The sequence below is a fragment of the Lissotriton helveticus genome, chromosome 10 (genome assembly GCF_964261635.1).
Source record: "Lissotriton helveticus chromosome 10, aLisHel1.1, whole genome shotgun sequence".
NCBI lineage: Eukaryota > Metazoa > Chordata > Amphibia > Caudata > Salamandridae > Lissotriton > Lissotriton helveticus.
In genome coordinates this window covers 1,219,808,874-1,219,830,308 of record NC_136071.1, presented here as the reverse complement: position 1 = coordinate 1,219,830,308, position 21,435 = coordinate 1,219,808,874, and the positions used below count along the sequence as shown (strand labels likewise).

At 45.2% G+C, this 21,435-nt stretch overlaps 1 long non-coding RNA gene across 1 annotated transcript; it reads right to left on the bottom strand.

The window, feature by feature from the left end:
- Positions 1-7,517: 7,517 nt before the first annotated feature.
- On the bottom strand, positions 7,518-21,032 carry LOC144785706 (uncharacterized). Its single transcript, XR_013602029.1, has 5 exons — positions 20,970-21,032; positions 20,759-20,878; positions 20,608-20,673; positions 20,248-20,340; positions 7,518-7,818 (listed from the first exon to the last, which is right to left on the bottom strand). It is a non-coding gene; the product is annotated as an uncharacterized LOC144785706 (long non-coding RNA).
- Positions 21,033-21,435: the final 403 nt, after the last annotated feature.

Below are 21,435 nucleotides of genomic sequence, written 5' to 3'. Positions count from 1 at the left end.
AGCTTGTAGAGAAGCGGAGCATAATACTGAGCACCCTAGCTCTAGAGAATCTTGGAAGTAACCTGCATCGATATCAAGTTTATTTGCCCACTTGTCTCCATGCTTACCCAAACCATCTTGCTTAGTCGCTGCCAGAGCTGCATAAAAGCTAAGGATTGAGCACTCCCCTCCCTTTCTATGACTTCCAAGATGTTGTTTTTAGTAAACCCCGAAGCCCCTCCCTTCCTATTGCTTAAAAAACTCTGTATCTGGAGTTATTTATAGAAACTCCTCCTATTTATCTGAAATTTAGCCTCTAAGCTTGAGAATTGAAGTATAACCCCATCCGGTCCCAGCAGGTCCCCTATCTTTACAATCCCCTTACTTGCCCAATCTGCCATAGTTGCATCAGCAAATATCAGTGGGGGTAGAGTTCTATTTTTATGAAGCCGCGTATATCTATTGAATCTCCCCAGGCCGAATTTCTTTAGAAAGGCAGTCCACATATTTTGTGCGGCCGAACAGTCTTGAACCTTGTCCTTTTGAAGTAGGAGTAGTCAGTACAGTTAAGAAAGGAGTTCTCTGTGTCCGTGCCAAGAATGGTTGCATAAGCTTTGGTAGAAGTCGATGTTATTTTAGGGTCTACCCCCCGCCTCCCACCAGGCCCTGCATATACTGCAATGCTGCAGCCCAGTAATAGAGTCTAAAATCAGGGGCCCCCCACCCTCCTCTAGCCCTAGGTAAAGTGATAAACCTATACGCCCTCCTGGTTTTTCCGTGCGCCCAGATAAACTTATTCAAGAGTGCCTCCAATTTGTTAAACCAAATAGCCTCAAATAACAAGGGTATTGCCCTAAAGAAATATAAAAACTTAGGAAGGATTAGCATTTTAATTATATTCGTACGCCCTACCAGAGATAAGTGGAGGTTTTTCATCCTCACTAGATCCACCCTAACTTTAGACATTAGGGGTGTCATATTCCGTTCCACTATCGTATCTAGATCTGCCGCGATCTCCACCCCCAAATAAACTGCAGCGGTGACTACCCGAGAGTCATTACACACAGCGTAGGGATTTTTAACTATCTGAGTCTTACTACTATTAAGCCTATAACCTGAAATCTCGCCAAATCTTTGTGCCTCCAACTCTACTTCTTCAATGGCTAGGTCGGGATTGGGAGTAACAATTGCCACATCGTCCGCGTAGGATAGCGTTTTAAATTGCATACCATTTATGCTTACAGTGGGAATATTTGGGTTGCCTTCTAATTTACGCAGAAAGGGATCCATATAGAGCGCGAACAACAGAGGTGACGAAGGGCAACCCTGCCTATTCCCCCTGTTGATCTGCACCAGTGCGGTAAGTCCCCTATTGATCCTAATCGGAGCTGTCGGTTCCCTATACAATGCTTGCATCGCACGGATAAAGCCATCGCCTAGGCCATACCATCTCAATACCTCCCAGAGGAAATCCCAGGAGACCCTGTCAAACGCCTTTTCTGCGTCTAAAAATAAGGCTGCCATAGGGTCTCCTGGGACTACGGTGGCATCAAACAAGGTAATACTACTGCAAGGGAGAAAGTCCACCCTAGCGGTTCTGAAAGTGGCCCATAAAGGGTCCAACGTTAATTAACGTACAACACGGAACTCACCAAGGGGTAGCAGAGAGGTCACACGGTACACAAAATATTAAATAAGAAGGTATAAAATCTTTATTTTCTTTTTATCATATTTTGTTTGTGCAAACTTAATAAAAAATTATTTGTATCCTGATACATTAATTGATTAGTTCATAAAACATATTTCAGTAAATACATAGTACAATCACCCCACAAAACCTCTCACCAAACACACACATCCTTCTCTTTCAATCACACTCAAACATTCACTGATATACCAGACACAAAATACACATTCCTCAACGTAATCCCCAGAGTGACAACAATAATGATAGGATCCTGCGGGATCTTCATAGCAAATTGCCAGAGTCCAAGTTGATGAAACAGGATCCAGGACACACGTAAAGCCAACGCGCGTTTCGGTGCTCAGCCTAGATCTACAGGCGCACCTTCATCAGGGCTCTCACGCCGAGGTAGTAGGGGACACAACACATAGGAAAATACCCCGTGGCCAATCTGTCATCAACAGAAAAGTTACATTTTAGAATACACCCCTTCATACACAGTTGCATAATTTTTCAATTTGTTCTTCTCATCTGTTAAATCAAACATGATTTTCATTCAATTAAATGTACATAATTAGTTCCACATAATGTGAGTTCAGTTATATAGTATAATTTATTCTGAGACAAACCCCTACTTTGGTGAGCTCCAATGTTGAGAGGATAACTAATAACATAGTACATATAGAAGCCATGTGTTTAATACACTAAAAAGAATTCCTGGAAACAAAAACATCTCATACATTTCCTATATCATCAGTCATCCTAGCAATTAATCGCCCAAAGATATTCAAGTGGTCGCGGAAGGCAAAATTCATGGAAAATGGCAAAAGATTTGACTCATTATGTCAGTAAGGTGTATTTACCTCTACTCAGGGTTCCCTTGATCTGTATATTTCAACAGGATAAATTAATTAGCGATGACAGGCTCGAAGTAGATAGCAGGGTTCAACAGACTGGTCAGATAGCACCTAGTTGGAATAAGGCAGGAAAACCCAAAGAGAACGTTTCAAACAAGTTCGGTGGGTAGAACTGATTTATACATCCCTCAAGCGGTCAGACGCAGACCCTCTCTTTTTTTACACGACTTACCCGCTGCAAGAGTATCTTTAGAGATGCGTCTTTCAAAACCCTTGTGAATAATTCGGATTCAACTTGCGGGCCGGTTCACGATTTCACCTAAAAAAAAATATATATATATATACGTTCATCAATGTCGCCCCTACATCCCTTATTCCACCTTTGTTCGAGGGTTCGAAATATCGCAACATGCTACATTAAAGCGGATTAACAGTTCCCTGGCTCCTCCTTCCAATTCAAATTGGTAAAGGAAAGAGACTATCCCAGCATTCTCGTCAGAATCAGTAACCATGCAGCTATAGGAAACGGCTCAGTCAGACAAATAAAACGTACCGCATAAGTACCGGCACGGCGTGCTTCATTCTTTTCAACCGTCCAGAACGGCGGCTCTGCTAGAATTCCGTTGAAGGCTTTATTTTCACACATGCTCTATAAAATATTCAAGAGAGCACGAAGGAGAGTTACTTATGGTAAATTTACGTTAGGTTTTACACCCGTCTCTCGCAGAGATAACTTAAAACATAAAGCACCTCCGCTAGCATGGACGGGTGCTCACGAAGTACGGGCGGGATCACAAAAGAGGGTTTCCCCAACAGGAAAATAGACTCCAAAACGTCGTATTAGTAGATGTTAGAGAGCCCCTCTTACCTAATAACGAAGGCTCAGTCATAGCAGATAGAACTCTTCTTAGCCGTTCCGGTGCTTGCAGGTATCAGGCGACCGTGCATCGCGTGTTCCTGCCGTTAAAGAAGGGTGTGGAAGACACACCCTCCTTTCTAGTTTCAAACACCTGCCCGCCCCTCTCAGGTTTCTCAGGGTCATCGGCAAGACCCGGCATGGGTCAAAGTATCAAACCAGTCATAGAAAAAGGTCAATCAGTGCAGTATAGCGGTTCTGTCAAAACATCGACAGAAAAGGCAAAGATGTAGTCTCGATACCCTTGAATCAGACACTCTGTATCAGTGCGCACAATATAAAAGGAATTTAGGCACGCTAATCATATTGCAGTCATACGGCAGGGTAATATTTATAAGAAACCCCGCCATCAATTTCAGAATATGGGAAAAATACTAGAAAAACGAAGGAGATACAAAAACATCTCATAAGAAGGCATTCTCCCAGGGACAACAGGCGTTCAGACCAGTTTTTGCCTAATCAATTTCAGAATATGGGAGAAATACTAGAGAAAACGGAGGAGAGACAAATACATCTCATAATAAGGCATTCTCCCAGGGACAACAGTCGTTAAGACCAGTTTTCACCGAATCCAGGAAGAAAATCCCAAAAACTTCCCTTTTCTTCTTAGAGTCAGATCTTTTCCCGGAATAGCGCAAATTTTCTCGAGTATAGACCATCTCAGATCACCATCACTGTGGTTAGCAGTGCTCCAATGGGCTACAAGTGGAGCCCCACTTTTGCAGTTTCGAATACAGGATTTGTGCTCACCAAGCCTGGTTCTGCATTCACGTCCCGTCTCTCCCACGTAAGGGAGCCCACAGGGGCAAATGATGACATAAATCACATTTGAACTACGACAATTGCTCATGCCATTAAGTTGAATGGTTCGGTTGCCTATCTGTAATGTACTGCCCGTTATCATTTGCGGACATGCATGGCAATTTCCGCAGCGGTGATTCCCAGTCACATGGGGATGACCCAGCACTCCAATTTGTTTAGACTCACTCGTGTTCTTCACAGTTCCTCTTACTAGGTAATTGCGCAGATTTTTATTGCGTCGAAAAGCAAAAATGGGTTTGGGGATCTGTTCTTCTGAATCATTAGCATTGAGAATATGCCACAGCGAGTTAACGACTTGTCTGATCTTATTGTTCATTACAGAATGTTTCATGATGCACACAATGCAATCCTTCTCAGTACGATCTTGTTCCGTGAACATACTGTCCCTATTAAAATATCTTGCTCTCTTGAAGGATTCTCTAATCAAACGGCGTGGATATCCTCTCTGCGACAATTTCTCTTTTAAAACATCAGACTGAGTCAGAAAGTCACTTAAAAGAGAACAATTCCTTCTCAGTCTGAGGAATTGACTGAAGGGTATGGAGTCGCGTTGACTACGTGGATGGAAACTTCCATACTCCAAAAGTGTGTTTTTTGCCGTAGGTTTAGTGTAGAGGGAGACATAAAGAGATCCCTCCGTATGCCTCACCCATACATCAAGGAACTCGATTTGGGCACAGCTGGCCTTGGCTGTAAAATGCAGATTAGAATCTGCAGCATTGATCCATCTCACGAACTCGTCCAACGAAGCCTGGTCGCCACTCCAGATAAAAAAATATCATCGATGAAGCGCGACCAGGCTCGGATGTTTTAAAAAAATGGTGCTACCTCGTTGTAGATATTGATTGCTTCGAAATGGCCCATATATAAACAAGCCACACTAGGGGCACAGGAGGCCCCCACGCTTACTCCCTTCACTTGGTGGAAGTATTGTCCATTAAACTCAAAATAATTTTCAGTGAGAACAATTCTGAGAACTCATTATGGTGGCTGCATCGGGGAGATTGCCCTCACCCGTGACAATCTCTTCCACAACGGCCAAGGTTCGCTCCTGCGGTATGTTTGAGTATAAGGACTCAAGGTCCATGGTTACCAATAACTCAGTAGTGGAATTAAAAGGAAGATTTTCCACTTTCGAGATAAAATGGCCTGTGTGTCTCACAAAAGATCGAAGTTCACTGACCAGAGGCTTCAGAAATGTGTCAATATATTTTGACAAAGGTTCTGTGGCAGCCCCAATTGTGGACACAATGGGGCGCATAGGGGTTCATCCCTGTTTTTGTGAACTTTAGGCAGCCCATAGATGATGGGCATTCTCGTGTAAGATGGAGTCAGATATTCCGCTTCTTTGGTACAGATGTGTCCCATATCCACGGCTTCAGTTACTCGACAGAGGATGCGCTGTTTCAAAGCTTCCTCCGGATTTCTTTGAATTCGACGATAGTGGGCATCAGAAGAGAGTAAAGAATTCATTTTATCAATGTATACAGATGTCTTAAAAACCACAATCCCACCGCCTTTATCACAAGGCTTGATGGTAAATTCAGAACAGTCACCTAGTTTTCTCAAGGCCAGATTCTCAGCACCCGCAAGGTTGTTGGTGGGATGAGGGACAGATTTTAACAATTTATTTACTCTATTAATGACAGCCTTCTCAAATACTCCAACTTCAGGGCCTATCGTATCACGACTAGGGGTGAAGCTGGAAGGAGGTTTTAAGCCGGAAGCATTGTCAGCATCATCTAGAGAAGGACGAGAGATAAAAAAAAATTTAGACGGATTTTTCTGAAAAAGGTGTGGATATCTTTCAGTAATTCAAATTTGTTAAGTTTGGTGGTCGGGACAAAAGAAAGACCGTGAGAGAGAAGGGCCATAGATTCAACCGAGATATCAGTATCTGATAGGTTGAAGACTGGAATATTGCTCACCTTCTCCAGTATTGAGTGTTTCTGGTCTGAATGTATCTTTGAGGACGGCCCTGGCCCTGATTGAATTGTGGCCGATTTCTCAGTCTGTGGTTGCCACCTTGATTCGATAAAAAATGGTCTTGGTCGTTAGGTCTTTCAAAATGATCTTGACGTTGTTGAAAACCCCCGTTATATTGTGGATCTTGGTTGGGACCACTGTCGCCCTCCGAATCAGTAGTGTCTGAGAATGTCTGCACTCTCCTACTGTTTCCTCTGATGTTACTTTGGTTTCTGCTTCAGTAATCTGAGTTGGTATGGAATTCGGGATTTAAGTACGGGTAGGCCTTTTCTATCTTTCTTTTAATAAGATACTCAGCAAAGGAATCAATCTCTAGGCTGATTTCTTTAAGTTTCTGCTTGCCCAAATCCACCGAATTCTCTTTTTTATGTTTCTCCTCCAACTCGTCTATTTCCTTAGCCAGTGCGGCTAAGACCTCGCGCGCCGTCTCTACTATGAGCATCATATAATCGCGCGAGCACCTATTGGAGATCAGGGCCCATTTTTCAATAAAATGACGAAGTTCCACAAACAATCCAGGAATATTCCTGACTCTGAGGCCAATAGGAATAGTTCCGGCCTTAAGATAATCAAGTATGAATTTCGCATGGGCCTCTGTACGAAGGGACTTCTTTTTAAGATTGAGTAGTTTATTCCACTCACCTTCTATCCCTTTCGAAAGGGTGAAATGGCTACTAGTTCCCTCAGTAGCACCGATCATGCGCGCAAAATCATCGTCCGAGAATCCGAAAGTCTTAATGCTCTCCATGCTTAAGATCTAAGTCAAAAGGGCACTAAAAAAGACTCGAAAATAGTCACTTTTCTTAAGAATCTACCAACCGAACCACTCAGACTAAAGCCACTCACATACACCACTCTATTTACCTCTCATTCAAGCCAGATATCCAGGATTCCAGGTCGTACACACAAGCACACCCCACAGCACAGGGCTGGGAAATTCTACTAATTCAAAAAGGGGGCCCCCTGTAAGAGATACGGGCAAACGTCAGGGGAAAATTACACTACTGCAAGGGAGAAAGTCCACCCTAGCGGTTCTGAAAGTGGCCCATAAAGGGTCCAACGTTAATTAACGTACAACACGGAACTCACCAAGGGGTAGCAGAGAGGTCACATGGTACACAAAATATTAAATAAGAAGGTATAAAATCTTTATTTTCTTTTTATCATATTTTGTTTGTGCAAACTTAATCAAAAATTCTTCGTATCCTGATACATTAATTGATTAGTTCATAAAACATATTTCAGTAAATACATAGTACAATCACCCCACAAAACCTCTCAACAAACACACACATCCTTCTCTTTCAATCACACTCAAACATTCACTGATATACCAGACACAAAATACACATTCCTCAACGTAATCCCCAGAGTGACAACAATAATGATAGGATCCTGCGGGATCTTCATAGCAAATTGCCAGAGAGTCCAAGTTGATGAAACAGGATCCAGGACACACGTAAAGCCAACGCGCGTTTCGGTGCTCAGCCTAGATCTACAGGCGCACCTTCATCAGGGCTCTCACGCCGAGGTAGTGGGGGACACAACACATAGGAAAATACCCCGTGGCCAATCTGTCATCAACAGAAAAGTTACATTTTAGAATACACCCCTTCATACACAGTTGCATAATTTTTCAATTTGTTCTTCTCATCTGTTAAATCAAACATGATTTTCATTCAATTAAATGTACATAATTAGTTCCACATAATGTGAGTTCAGTTATATAGTATAATTTATTCTGAGACAAACCCCCACTTTGGTGAGCTCCAATGTTGAGAGGATAACTAATAACATAGTACATATAGAAGCCATGTATTTAATACACTAAAAAGAATTCCTGGAAACAAAAATATCTCATACATTTCCTATATCATCAGTCATCCTAGCAATTAATCGCCCAAAGATATTCAAGTGGTCACGGAAGGCAAAATTCATGGAAAATGGCAAAAGATTCGACTCATTATGTCAGTAAGGTGCATTTACCTCTACTCAGGGTTCCCTTGATCTGTATATTTCAACAGGATAAATTAATTAGCGATGACAGGCTCGAAGTAGATAGCAGGGTTCAACAGACTGGTCAGATAGCACCTAGTTGGAATAAGGCAGGAAAACCCAAAGAGAACGTTTCAAACAAGTTCGGTGGGTAGAACTGATTTATACATCCCTCAAGCGGTCAGACGCCGACCCTCTCTTTTTTACACGACTTACCCGCAAGAGTATCTTTAGAGACGCGTCTTTCAAAACCCTTGTGAATAATTCGGATTCAACTTGCGGGCCGGTTCACGATTTCACCTAAAAATATATATATATATACGTTCATCAATGTCGCCCCTACATCCCTTATTCCACCTTTTGAAGACTTTGTTTGAGGGTTCGAAATATCGCAACATGCTACATTAAAGCGGATTAACAGTTCCCTGGCTCTTCCTTCCAATTCAAATTGGTAAAGGAAAGAGACTATCCCAGCATTCTCGTCAGAATCAGTAACCATGCAGCTATAGGAAACGGCTCAGTCAGACAAATCAAACGTACCGCATAAGTACCGGCACGGTGTGCTTCATTCTTTTCAAACGTCCAGAACGGCGGCTCTGCTAGAATTCCGTTGAAGGCTTTATTTTCACACATGCTCTATAAAATAATCAAGAGAGCACGAAGGAGAGTTACGTATGGTAAATTTACGTTAGGTTTTACACCCGTCTCTCGCAGAGATAACTTAAAACATAAAGGACCTCCGCTAGCATGGACGGGTGCTCACGAAGTACGGGCGGGATCACAAAAGAGGGTTTCCCCAACAGGAAAATAGACTCCCAAACGTCGTATTAGTAGATGTTAGAGAGCCCCTCTTACCTAATAACGAAGGCTCAGTCAGAGCAGATAGAACTCTTCTTAGCCGTTCCGGTGCTTGCAGGTATCAGGCGACCGTGCATCGCGTGTTCCTGCCGTTAAAGAAGGGTGTGGAAGACACGCCCTCCTTTCTAGTTTCTTGATTAAGTTTGCACAAACAAAATATGATAAAAAGAAAATAAAGATTTTATACCTTTCTTATTTAACATTTTGTGTACCGTGTGACCTCTCTGCTACCCCTTGGTGAGTTCCGTGTTGTATGTTAATTAACGTTGGACCCTTTATGGGCCACTTTCAGAACCACTAGGGTGGACTTTCTCCCTTGCAGTAGTGTAATTTTCCCCTGACGTCTGCCCGTATCTCTTACAGGGGGCCCTCTTTTTGTATTAATCAAACAAGGTAATAACCTGCCTAATATGCTGAGTGGTGCCCTTGCCTGGAATGAACCCGTGCTGCGTTGAACTAACCATGCCCTCTATAACTCTAGCAAGTCTTTTGGCTAAAATTTTGGAGTAAATCTTTGCATCCGAGTTCATTAAGGTAATAGGCCTGTAAGACCCCTGAGCTGTGGATACCTTACCATTTTTAAGAATAACTATAACTTCAGCCCCTCCCCATGAGCTTGGACTTGAGTGCTCCTGCTGGGCCTGTAAAACCGTATTTAATAACTCCGTGATAAGGACTTCCTGGAATACTTAACTCAACGGGAATCTGGTCTGGGCCTGCCGCTTTAACTGAGGGGAGATCCGCTAATGCTGAGGCCACCTCCTCCAGCTTAATTGAGGATTCTAGAGTTGCCTTCTCCTCCTCGGGCAACTTCGGGCTGGATTGTAATTATGATAGTCCTTTATGCCTATAATTCCTCCACCCTCTTCTATACCATAAAGATCTGTGTAAAACTGTCTAAACACCTCTCGAACACCCTCGGGATCGGATACCATGTTTCCTTGCCTATCTAGGATGCCCTTAATATCTCCTGCTGCAGCTTGCTGCCGGGTGCGGATTCCCAAGATATGCCCAACCCTCTCACTCAATTCGAAGGATTGTTCCTTCTTGGCTAAATAGTTAGCTGCAGTTTTGCTAGCAATGCCTTCTATTTCTTAAAAAGTGCTGCTCCAAGGGCATACCCTGCTGGATTAATAAATTCAGATCTTCCTCCGCCACCTTTCTCACCAATACATCCACTCTCATCCTCTGGGATTGCTGCTTATGAATTGAATAGCTAAGTGTCTCCCCTCGAGTTCCTGCTTTGAATGCATCCCAGGCATTACCTGAGGATGTGCTCCCCCTGTTAAAAATCTAAAATTCCTTTATACAGTTACTCATGTACCTAAACAAAACCACTATCTTTCAGGAGGGCTCTCTCGAATGTCCAGGTATTTTGCTTAACAGCTACCCCCTCTAAGTGGTCTGAAATTATCCGGGGGAGCTTCTCAATTTGGGATCTGTGTAATAAAGAGTTATAGATTAGAAAATAGTCTAACCTTACAAGGATTTTGTGTGGAGCTGAGAAGAAAGTGCTACCATCCAGCTGCGGATGCAGTTTGGATTAGAGGTCCAACAATGCGTTATGTTGTGCCATAGCTGTTAGAGCACGAAATGATCTCTTCTTCCGCCCAGTGTACCCTCGCCCTATTTGGATCTCATAGCCTGAGGGGTTATTAATGTTAAAATCGCCACAGCATATAATCGATTCAGGCCAACTGGCTAGTTCAGTGTCCAGGTATTCAAATATATCCGGGTAGTCCTCTGTGGAGCCTTATATCGAGACCAGAGTAAACGCCTCCCCTCTGAATACTAATTCCACTATAACCCACCTTCCCCACTGATCCTCAGCCTTCCTAGTCACTAAACAGTCCCTCCCTTTGCCCAGTATAGCTACCCCTCTTGTTTTAGATCCTTGCTTTGTGTGAGCTAATAAGGTAAATCCTAGTTGCTCCAGCAGGAATCCCTTCCCTCCCTCAACATGTGTTTCTTGTAAACATACAAAATCCAATTATATTGTTTTCAATAGAGCAGTCACCCGCAGCCTTTTCTGGACATCATTCAACACGCACACATTAATTGAGGCCATTCGGCAAGACATTAAAATGTGTCAAACGGTTGTTCTAGCTTCTTTACCAATTTTTCATTTAAGCAAAACAAGAAAGTGCTGTGCGTGCCCCCCTCCCCCCGCTCCCCCTTCTCCCCTGTCTCCTTCCTCCCCTATACCTCCCCCCCCCCCCCACGGGCAAATAGGTCAGCCATGACCTATGTGTGGTCGCTAAAGGATGTAGCTGTCGCCTCTTCCTCCCTCCCTCAAAAAAAAAAGAAAAAAACCAAACCAAACAGAATGCTATCCACCCCCTGAAGTCTAACGTTGCAAGCCCTGTGTCCTCTATGATGAGACGCTACAACCAAGCCTAAGAAATGCCATTATTCTTCTCGTCCCCCTTCCCTGTATCCTAGCACCTCCACCATGTATTCCTTTGCCTTAATTTCGGAAAAAAACATTTTCGTCCCACCTATGGTAATCACTTTCAGCTTAGCTGGGTACAACAAATAGGCTTCTGAACCAAGGGCCTGTAGGGGGGCCATTAGCTGCCTCAATCTCCACCTATGCTCCACAGTAACATGGCAAATATCGGGCCTAGCAAAAAAACTAACATTATTAAAAGATCGCTTAGCCTCCGGTTTTGCTTTCTCTAAGATTAATTGTCTCAGCAGAAAGTTGCCTACAAATATGAGAATAGCTCTAGGCCTACCCTCTTGGGACCCGCTCTGCCCTCTCTTGTTTGTGAGAGGGAAGCAATGCGCCCTCTGGATTTTGACCTCCCACTGCCAAGAAGATAGCTCCGGAAAGGCCCCTTTCAATAAGTTCACAACAAACATCATGGCATCTTGTCCTTCTAGCCCTTCCACCACACCCAATAGTCTAGTGTTATTGCGGCGTTGACGGTTTTCATAATCTTCCATCTTCCACTGCAAATCCTCCGCCACTTTCTGCTGTTCTTGTTTAAAGGCATGGAAGCTATTGAAATCGTCCTCCAGCTTCCCCGTCCTTTATTCTACTTGAGTGACCCTTTCCACGACCTCGTCATAGAGTTTATTCATATTTCTTAGGGTGTTCTGTATTTTTTTTTGCCCCCTGGATTTCAACCCTAGCCTCACTTTGCATGGATTTGAGGATACTGAATAACAAGTCCAATGAGACTGGTTGGGGTGACAAATGGGGTGAGACCTGTCCCCCGGGTAGGAGCGGGATACCGACAATGTCTTGGTAGGTCTGCGAGGTGGCTGAGTAGGCCCACAATAGTTTTTTGGAGGGGTCTGAGGGGCTGGCTGAGGGGTTGGGTTTCCTCCTGGACCAGCGTTTTTTTTGTGTATATTTTGGAGCCGTGGAGTTGCTCCCTGAGTCAGTGGTCTCTCCTGTGCTTCCCTCATCCGTGCCCAATGATTCAGAATCTTCATTGACCGAGTAGAAGCGGTCTGGTGAAGCAGCCACCGGCCCAATTCTCACACTGTCTAGCTAGATTTGCTTCTCGTTGTAGGGCCGCTAAAGCCGGGTCACTCCCCCAAGTGCTCATTACGCCACCTCCACCTTGTCCCCATCTGCCCATTCAGAGACCGTTGGTCCCCCCTGGATTCTGAGTGTGGGGAAATCGTGATTTACATTCGGGATACCCAGACTGACTCCAACGGGCCTCCGCCTCCGCCCTGAGCAGAGATTCTGTCCCCAGCAGCCTTTTTACTCACTGTAGAATTCCCAGTGCCAATGTCATTGTTGGATCCTGGCGCTCCTTGTGGCAAGCTCTCGAATGGGGTAGTAGTCTCTGCAGAAGCCTCCGATCCGCTCTCCAGCCCATGCACCGGCTTCTGTTCTGACGCCAGCACCTGCTCCAGTTGCTTAGTAACAGGCGCGCCGGTGTCCTCAAGGACGTTCTGCGGTATGAGCTCCTTCTCGCCACTCCTCGCGCTACCGACTGCAGCCTCAGCAATCTCCGCAGGTTTGGTAGCAAAACTCTCTGCAACTGTGGGCTGCCGCATCGTATTCTCCTTTGTCTTTATTTTAGTTTGTGTGGAACGAGTGGGGGCATTTTCACGGGGGGCACCAGGGGTAGGCACAACATCATTGCTTGCCCGCGTCTCACCCGTTTTCTTCCCAATGGACTTTTTAGTGATACTAGTTGTGCTACCCCGCTGGACAACAGAGCCGGTTACCGTCTTAGACTCATTCTTGTCTTTGCCAGTGAGGTCTTTCTGTGCCAGATCTTTGGCATCATTTGCTTTGATTGCGTGTGGTGGCATACTAAGAGCTCCTTTGTAAGCCGGGCTAGGATGAAAGCTGCTTTGATATACTCGCCGGTATACTGCCCCAAAGGTAGGACATCCGAGCCGCTGGGGTTGCCGCTTTTGAGCCCCCTGGGACCTGATCTCATCGACGGATAGGGAGGCAGTGTCAGAACATCAAGGCAATGGAAGGGAGGAGGAGTGAGATGCGACTACTCACTACAGTCCATCAGCGGCCATCTTGCCTCCACAATTCCACATAACCGCAACTTATCTGTTGATAATGTCCTGATTTTAGGTGTTGGGGGGGGCGGGGGGGAGGTGGGGAGGTGCTGGTCCCTATGTACTGTCGCCTGATGCCACGGCATGATCGGGGTTGTGGGGGGTTCCTGGGCTTCCTTGACAGAGGAGTGCTGACAGCCCCCTATCCTTTCCCTCCATGTGCCTCTGTTTATCCAGCTGTCATTGGTTAACGGGAGCCGGCTGCACACAGTGTGTGCGGGAGGCATGGCGCTGGGCTTTTCCTTCACTTTCATCCAAGGCATCACTTCTGCAATCTTTTTACGTCTTTTTTCTTCTTTGTGCCCCTGTGCATTGGAATAACGAGGTTCTCTTTGTGCATGTTGGTTTCCGCTCTGGTTTGTGTAGCTGTATTCTCCCATTCTATGCAAGCGTTGCTTTTACTTTGCTTCCATGAATGGTGTGCATTTCCACCGCATTTTCACTCGTATATTCGAAGTTAAGAAGGTGTTCGTGCTCTATAGCTTTTGATCCCTTTGCTAAGCCGGTTCCGATAGTTCTTTGCAGTATGTCTGTCTGATCTCTGTTTAGGGCACTTGGACATTCTCTAGTCCCTAAGATTTAGAGCACTGTGACCGGAATTTTCCCAACAAATTCAAGTTCACGGTGATGGTCTGGGACAGTTTGGTTTCAGTTGCCCACTACTTGCTGGGCAGCTGAGGACAGAACAACAGAACTGTACCCAAGCCATCCGTCTTCTCGACTCTCTTCAGAGTCTGAGTCTGACGCAACTCATCCATGGTCCGACGCATGTAGCCGGCCACACGCTAGACCTTATTTTCTCCAACCTCCCTGGGACTAGTACGCACCCTTCTCTCCCCCTTACATGGTCCGATCACTTCTTGCTTGCGTTTGACATTCCCATCCCTCAGGCTCCCATCCCGGTGGAACCAGGGCTAGGCCAGAGAAGAAAATGGCATAAGGTCACCTGTACTTCCCTAGAGCCAATATTCAGTTGCCCTCTTGAGTTAAGCTTAGGAAATATTGATACCTGTGTTACTAAGTTTAACACCACTCTACTGGCGGCGATCGATGAAATTGCCCCTTGTATAGCGATGTCATCTGCTAGATCTCGCCCTTCTGCTCCCTGGTTTTCAGATGCCTTACGTAAAGAAAAAAGCCATTGTAAAAAACTCGAACGTAAATGGAGACTTACGTACGACCTTGAGGCAAAAACTATCTATAGAATGGCCCTTAGGAAATTCACCAAATCAAGAAAATTAGCCATGAAAGAGTTTTTCACCTCACAAATTAAAGACGCAGACAATTCGGCAAAAACACTGTTTAAAATTGTCAAGGACTTTGTCAAACCCCCCGCTTTGACACCCATTAATCTTGCTAGTCAGTCTCTTTGTAACGGACTATCAGACTTCTTTCAAGAAAAAATCGATAAAATTGCTGCCTCTTTCCCTCCAGCTGGTACTCTGGACCTCTCCCTTATCCCGGTTTCAACTAACCAGGACATTGTTCCTACTTTAGCTGTTTTTAAGGACCTCACTCCTAATCTTGCACATAAACTATTATTACAGTGCAAATCAGGTTCCCCTTTGGACCCGGTCCCCCCTAAAATCATGAGTGAGTTGGCCACTTTACTGTTAGAGCCTCTTATTTCCATTTGGAACGCCTCTTTACAACTAGGCCAGTTCCCTTTAGCCTGGAAGGAAGCTCTGCTTGTACCCATTTTGAAGAAAGCTGATGCCGACCCTACACAATTTAGTAATTATCGGCCTATCTCTCTGCTTCCCAAACCTGCTAAGGTTTTGGAAAAGGCAGTCCAACTTCAACTAGCGGAATACCTGGAGACCTACTCTCTTCTGCACGATTCCCAGTCCGGTTTCCGTGCTGGTTTCAGCACTGAGACCGCACTGCTTGAAGTGTCAGAGACTGTGCGAGAGTGTGTGGACAAGGGCGAGGAGGCCATGCTGGTCCTCCTCGACCTGTCCGCCGCTTTCGATACGGTGTCCCATAAAATCCTCCTTGACCGTATGAAGCAGATTGGAGTGAGTGGCGTTGCCTTATCATGGCTGGGTTCCTTCCTCCAAGGGCGATCGCAGAGGGTTCTTCTCAGACCTTTTGAATCAGAATGCAAACCTCTGGTTCGCGGAGTCCCACAGGGCTCAGCGTTAAGCCCCCTGTTCTTTAATGTGTACCTTGCCCCGTTGGCCAAGGTAGTAGAGGCTTGCGGAGTCAGAGTGATCTCGTATGCTGATGATACTCAGCTTATATTCTCTTTCAGCGATCACTCTGACTCCAGCCTCTCCAGTTTCCGCCACTGTCTTGGCGAAATCTGCTCCTGGATGTCCACTAACCATCTGCAACTAAACACCGATAAAACGGAGGTTCTGTTCTTTAATCAAAAAATGACCATTCCACCTTCTTTATGGTGGCCTACGATTCTCAACCCTCCGCCAACCCCGGTTCACTCTGCCCGTAACCTGGGGTTCATATTCGATGATACACTATCCTGCAGCCCCCAAATCAATAAGGTCACGTCGATTTGCTATGGCAAATTAAAAATGATGAGGAAGATTTTCCCTTTTTTACCTATGGATGCACGTAGAACTGTCACCCAGGCCTTAATTACTTCCCACCTGGATTACGCGAACAGTCTATATGTAGGGGCTCCTCTGTACCAAATTGAACGTCTCCAGGTGGTGCAGAACGCGGCCGCAAGATTGATTGGTAACATTCCCTACAGACATTCGATCTCGGCGTTTCGCAAAGAGCTTCATTGGTTGCCTATAGCTAACCGAATTAAGTTCAAAACGCTCATTCTCGCCTTTCGAGCGTTGAATGGATCTGGCCCAGACTACTTAAGAAAAAGACTGAGGTTGTCCTACTCGGTCAGGGATCTCCGCTCTAACAATCTGCGCCTAATGTGTGTGCCTAGATTCCGTCGCACAAGAATGGGTGGCAGAGCTTTTGCCGTCCTTGCAGCCAAATACTGGAACAGTCTTCCTATTGATCTTAGATTTGCCCCATCTGAAGTGATTTTCCGCAGACGCCTGAAGACTTGGCTTTTTGTATCTGTGTAGTCTACTTCCTCTCTTTTCTGCCAATCAGTTTTTAGCGCCGGGACACCCCCATTGGGGGTAGCCGTGCGCTCTACAAAATCCATAAATAAATAAATAAATAAATAAATAAACAGGGCCTAAATGCTGCAGCTGGCACTGAGTGCTGCGTAGCTGGGGAAGGCCAAAGTAGGGGCGAAGGAGTGCGACTCACTCCTGAGTCCAAATTACATGTCCTAGAAAGGAAAACCTAAATGGAGCAGCTGCCCACTACTTGCTGGGCAGCTGAGGACAAAACTGCAACAGGGCCCTCACCGGCCCATTGGAGCAAAACTGCGCCAACTGTTGGAGCCCTCTAGGCTCCAGGATACATATTGTGCAAAAACGTTGGAGCCCTCTAGGCTCTGCACATACTGTGCGCCTGGGAGCACTCTGGCTCCTTAAAGAAAGAAAGGCCCCCCATCGTTGGAGTGACGGGGCTCAGCACAGGCTCCTCGAGCCCTTCAAATCAATGTTGTGCCCTGGGAGCCATCTAGGCTAGGCTCTAAGTCGAATTCACTGCGCATGGGAGCACTCGGGCTCCGTCGAGACTTTGGGGCGGCCCACTGCCATCTGGGGCCGCCCTACTTCTACCTTCGTCATTGTGCCTTTTTCCAGCACCAACAGCAGCCCCCACGGAGCTCCCCCTCCACCCCCAGCCCTTCAACACTCACCGGGCTGGTCAGGGGGGGCTCTGCTTCACTCTGGGCTGAAGGCTGGCTCTGGGGCGGCCCTGCTCAGCATGACGCGGGGCTCTCTCCTCCATCACAGGAGCCCCGCGCTGCTATGGGCAGCCTCAGCATGCTTCTCCGCTTCACCCGGGCCTCCTCCTGGGACCCGGGACTCTGTACCGGCACTCCTCTTCTTTTTCCGGCCGGCGCGTGGGGCTTCCCCTTTGCCCCGGAAGCCCCGGAGTATCATGGCCGCACTTCCTCTTCCGTCCTGCTGCCCCGCCCACAACCAGGCGGGCCGCGGGTGGCAGCAATCTTTTAACGTGGCTTGGGCCGCGGCGGTGATTCTCGGGGGCAAAAGGAGGAGTGGGCACTCTCGAATTTTAGGTCTAACTAAATAGGAAGGCGTAGGGTGGGCACCTGCTTAAAGTAAAATACACCGCAGCACGGCAGTCATGATGCATGGTGGGCACCTGCAGTAAATAACGAAAAATAGCGGCAATGAGGGGTAGGCTCCCCCGTGACAGGGCAAGTAGAATAACGCACTTCCCAGGCGCTAGGGCAAGTAAAAGGTCCCTAAAGATAAGGAAGGGATCCTGGGGCATGGAAAAGGAGCAGCCAGCTCCCAGCAAAGCAAGTCCCCCAGTCATCCAGCCAAGGCAGAGGGGTCCCCAAGAAGTCTTCCAGCCTCCAGGGCATCCAGGGGCTGGGCAGGGCCCAGGGAGGCAAGCCTTCCCCTGGGCCCCAGCAGCAGCACGCCCCTGGTAGATTCCAGTCAGAAACAAGAACATTTTACAAGAGGTCAAAGCCTCTTTGTAAACACACAATTCCTTTGTCTAAAGGTGCAGGCAAGGGGGTAACCAGATATAACTGGTTCCTGAGCACTTTGTTTTGCTCAGCCCCTCTCTCTAATCACAGGATGGGTCAGGGACATCAGACACACTACAGGGGGTGCAGCCAGCATTGTGGTAGGGAAGCCCAGCCCTATTCAGGTCCCAGGTGCACTCCTCCCCAGCCATCGACATGCAGATCTTCCATTCACCACCGGGGCAGCCTCATCCTGACTCCAGGAGCCAGGCTCACCAGCCAGCTCCAGCCAATCAAAAGCCAGCACATTCACTGCACAGGCACACCAACTTCTAGAAGTGGCACTTCAACACTAGACACAATAACGCCACACACATCATCGCGCAGCATTTAATCACACGAGTCCGCACATACCAAACTCGCACCTGCACTCCCCACGCATCAGGGATTACCATGGACACACATTCCCCATGCATTCCTATGGGAGGGCAGACCAATCTCACATACGCGCTCAGAGAGCGCACGCACTTTACACTGCGCCACAGTGCTAAAGTGCGCAAAGACCAGAAATCATTATAATTATGTAACACTAAAAGGCAAAAAGTTCAGGGGTGAACCTGCCAGAAGGGCTAGGTCCAACAGGTCTCTATCGGGCTTTCCATTTTTGCCCGTACCGTCACCATGAAAAAAAATCTTAATTCTAGAGCAATAGCACCCTTCACTGACATTCATGTAACTTCAAAGATACTCGTTATGTTTCTTCCACAGTCTCACCATGTCACAACAGAAGCATTTTCAATGTTCTTTACAACAAAGCTATAGTTGTTGCTTATTTATCTTCTGCAACTAATAAGCATTGACAAAGCTAAATAGTCCTGACTTGTTGTAGCAGTAATGTTACACGTATCATATATCTGGATGCAATGACAGAAGAAGCAAAATATCAGTCGGGCGGCACAATATGCTAACACAGTTTTTCTAATTGCGTGTTTTTAACCAACACCCTTAATTACATCGGCCACAATCAGGGGTTGAAGTGGGGGAACTGTGGGCGGAGACTCCGAGGGCAGGGAGAACTCTAGAAGTGGATCAGTGGGCGGAGTCAGAGGTGTGATTTAGAAAGAAGGGGACCCCTATATACTAATGATTCACTTGCTATACATAAGGAAACAACATTATTTAGGGAACGGTCTATAGCCAAGTGAAGAGACAGTAGTTACAAACCAGTGAATATGGAAGGCATTGATAGAATGTGTGCTGATATAGCCCAACAGTACAGAAACTAACCACCCAGTTGATAAATCAACAATTCATTTTATTAGTATAAATTGTGTATATATTTAATCTTTTTTTGACACTTACTTATCATTAATTCCTTTAGTGCTTATAAAGCAGATTTACAGTTCATGTACAAAATTTATAGGTAAAATCACAAAAACAGCGAACAATTGGCGATAGACATGACAGATGATGGAGGCAATACCTCAGGTGACCGTCTATTGCACTAAAATGTTAAAAATAATGGGTTAGAGTTATGCAAACATATTATGTACAGTGGGCATGTTAGGACAGCATATTATGTACAATATACATTGAGTGCACTGCATCTGTATTCATCTTGATTTATATTTTATGTAGTAGGTAAATTTGTGTCACATGTTATTTTGTTGGTTACTGATAGGCATACGAGAGAGAATCGACAAAGAAACAACATGAAAGATACAGTGTACAGCATTGCATGTTTCATATAGTAGACCCATTGATGTGATATTTCATACTTTCATGAATCGATAAACAACATAGTGACAGTCAATTCCTAAATGCAGAATTAGACATAAGGAGAAATTTAGTGAAGGTCTTATATCAAAAGTCTGTGTAACAAGTTAATACGTTCATTCTTAGATGTAGGTCTCCGTATTGTAAGACATGCTCAGTTTTAATACATGGGAATATCGACCGTATAGTAAGTTTGGTCTCAAAGAGACTATTCAACTGGCTAATAATAATCGCACTGCAATACATAAAGAAGTCCAATTAATGTAAGTGGGAGTATACTTACAGAGAAAGAATGATGATTATCCAGGCCATGCAACGAAAGAAAGAAAAATGGATAAAAACCGCCAGTCATCGAGGGCTAACTGTGCTGATTAGGCTAAAAGGAAAAAGAAAATGATGCAGAATAGGTGTTCACGAACTGAAATTACATGTGAAAAGGACATAGTGAGATATTTACAGATGATATCTTAGTGTGCTAGCAACTATACAGCATATATGTCCTGCATCGCATTCTAACTATAACAAACAAGAATAATGCATGACAAAACAACGATGAAGGGGGGAGAACTATGATATGGAGTTGTGACACTGCAAATGTGCAACATGTACTAATGCAAATGGACTTCCTATCATAGAAGCTTACCTGATGTTATATCAAAGTGGGCATAATGGACGATGCCGCAACGTCAGATAATGGTAATGGTAATTCCTAGTAAATGGAAGAGAGAACTTAAAATAATGTGGGAGGTACATGTTACGCCCGTAATTATGCTAAGGAAAAAGAGAATGTATACCTTAAAATAAGTCCTGTCTTGACAGCGTGGGTGTGACTATGTTCGATTATAAGGGTACAGAGCTTGATAAGAAGGAATGATGTGATGATTTTCCGTTCGGAACAATGGAAATCTTCTAATCTGTAATGAAAGTGATACTATTGTTGCTAAGAATGAAGATATACGGCGAAAATTAAAGCGCAACTAAGAAAATAATAAAAAAGGGTCATACCTATATATAGCGGCGTGCTGATGGCCGAGAGCCGAGGATGTAATAATATTTCGAAAGTGATGTCTACTGAAAATAAGACAAACACGGAGTTGTCATGAGGTGCCTCAAATAATGATAGAGTGTATATATAATACTGCTAAATATAACACCGTAATGGAAAAGATAAGCATTAGCGTTTAACACCGTGATATAAAGGTGAGCATTGCATGGAGACATACGGTGTATATATATATGACATGGATAGACTAAATCTGCTCGTTCCTCTAACACGAACAGGCGCATGGTTAGACTAAATCTGCTTGTTTAAGGTTGGAACAAAGTGGGGGTTGTGATACATTATTAATTAACCACTACCATAACATGTTTGATCCGAAGAGTACCCGTGTTGTAGAGGAGCTTGAGACAGCTGTAAAGGAAACCTGTAGCGATACCTGTAAGCCCTATAATATCATTTGGGGAGGGGACT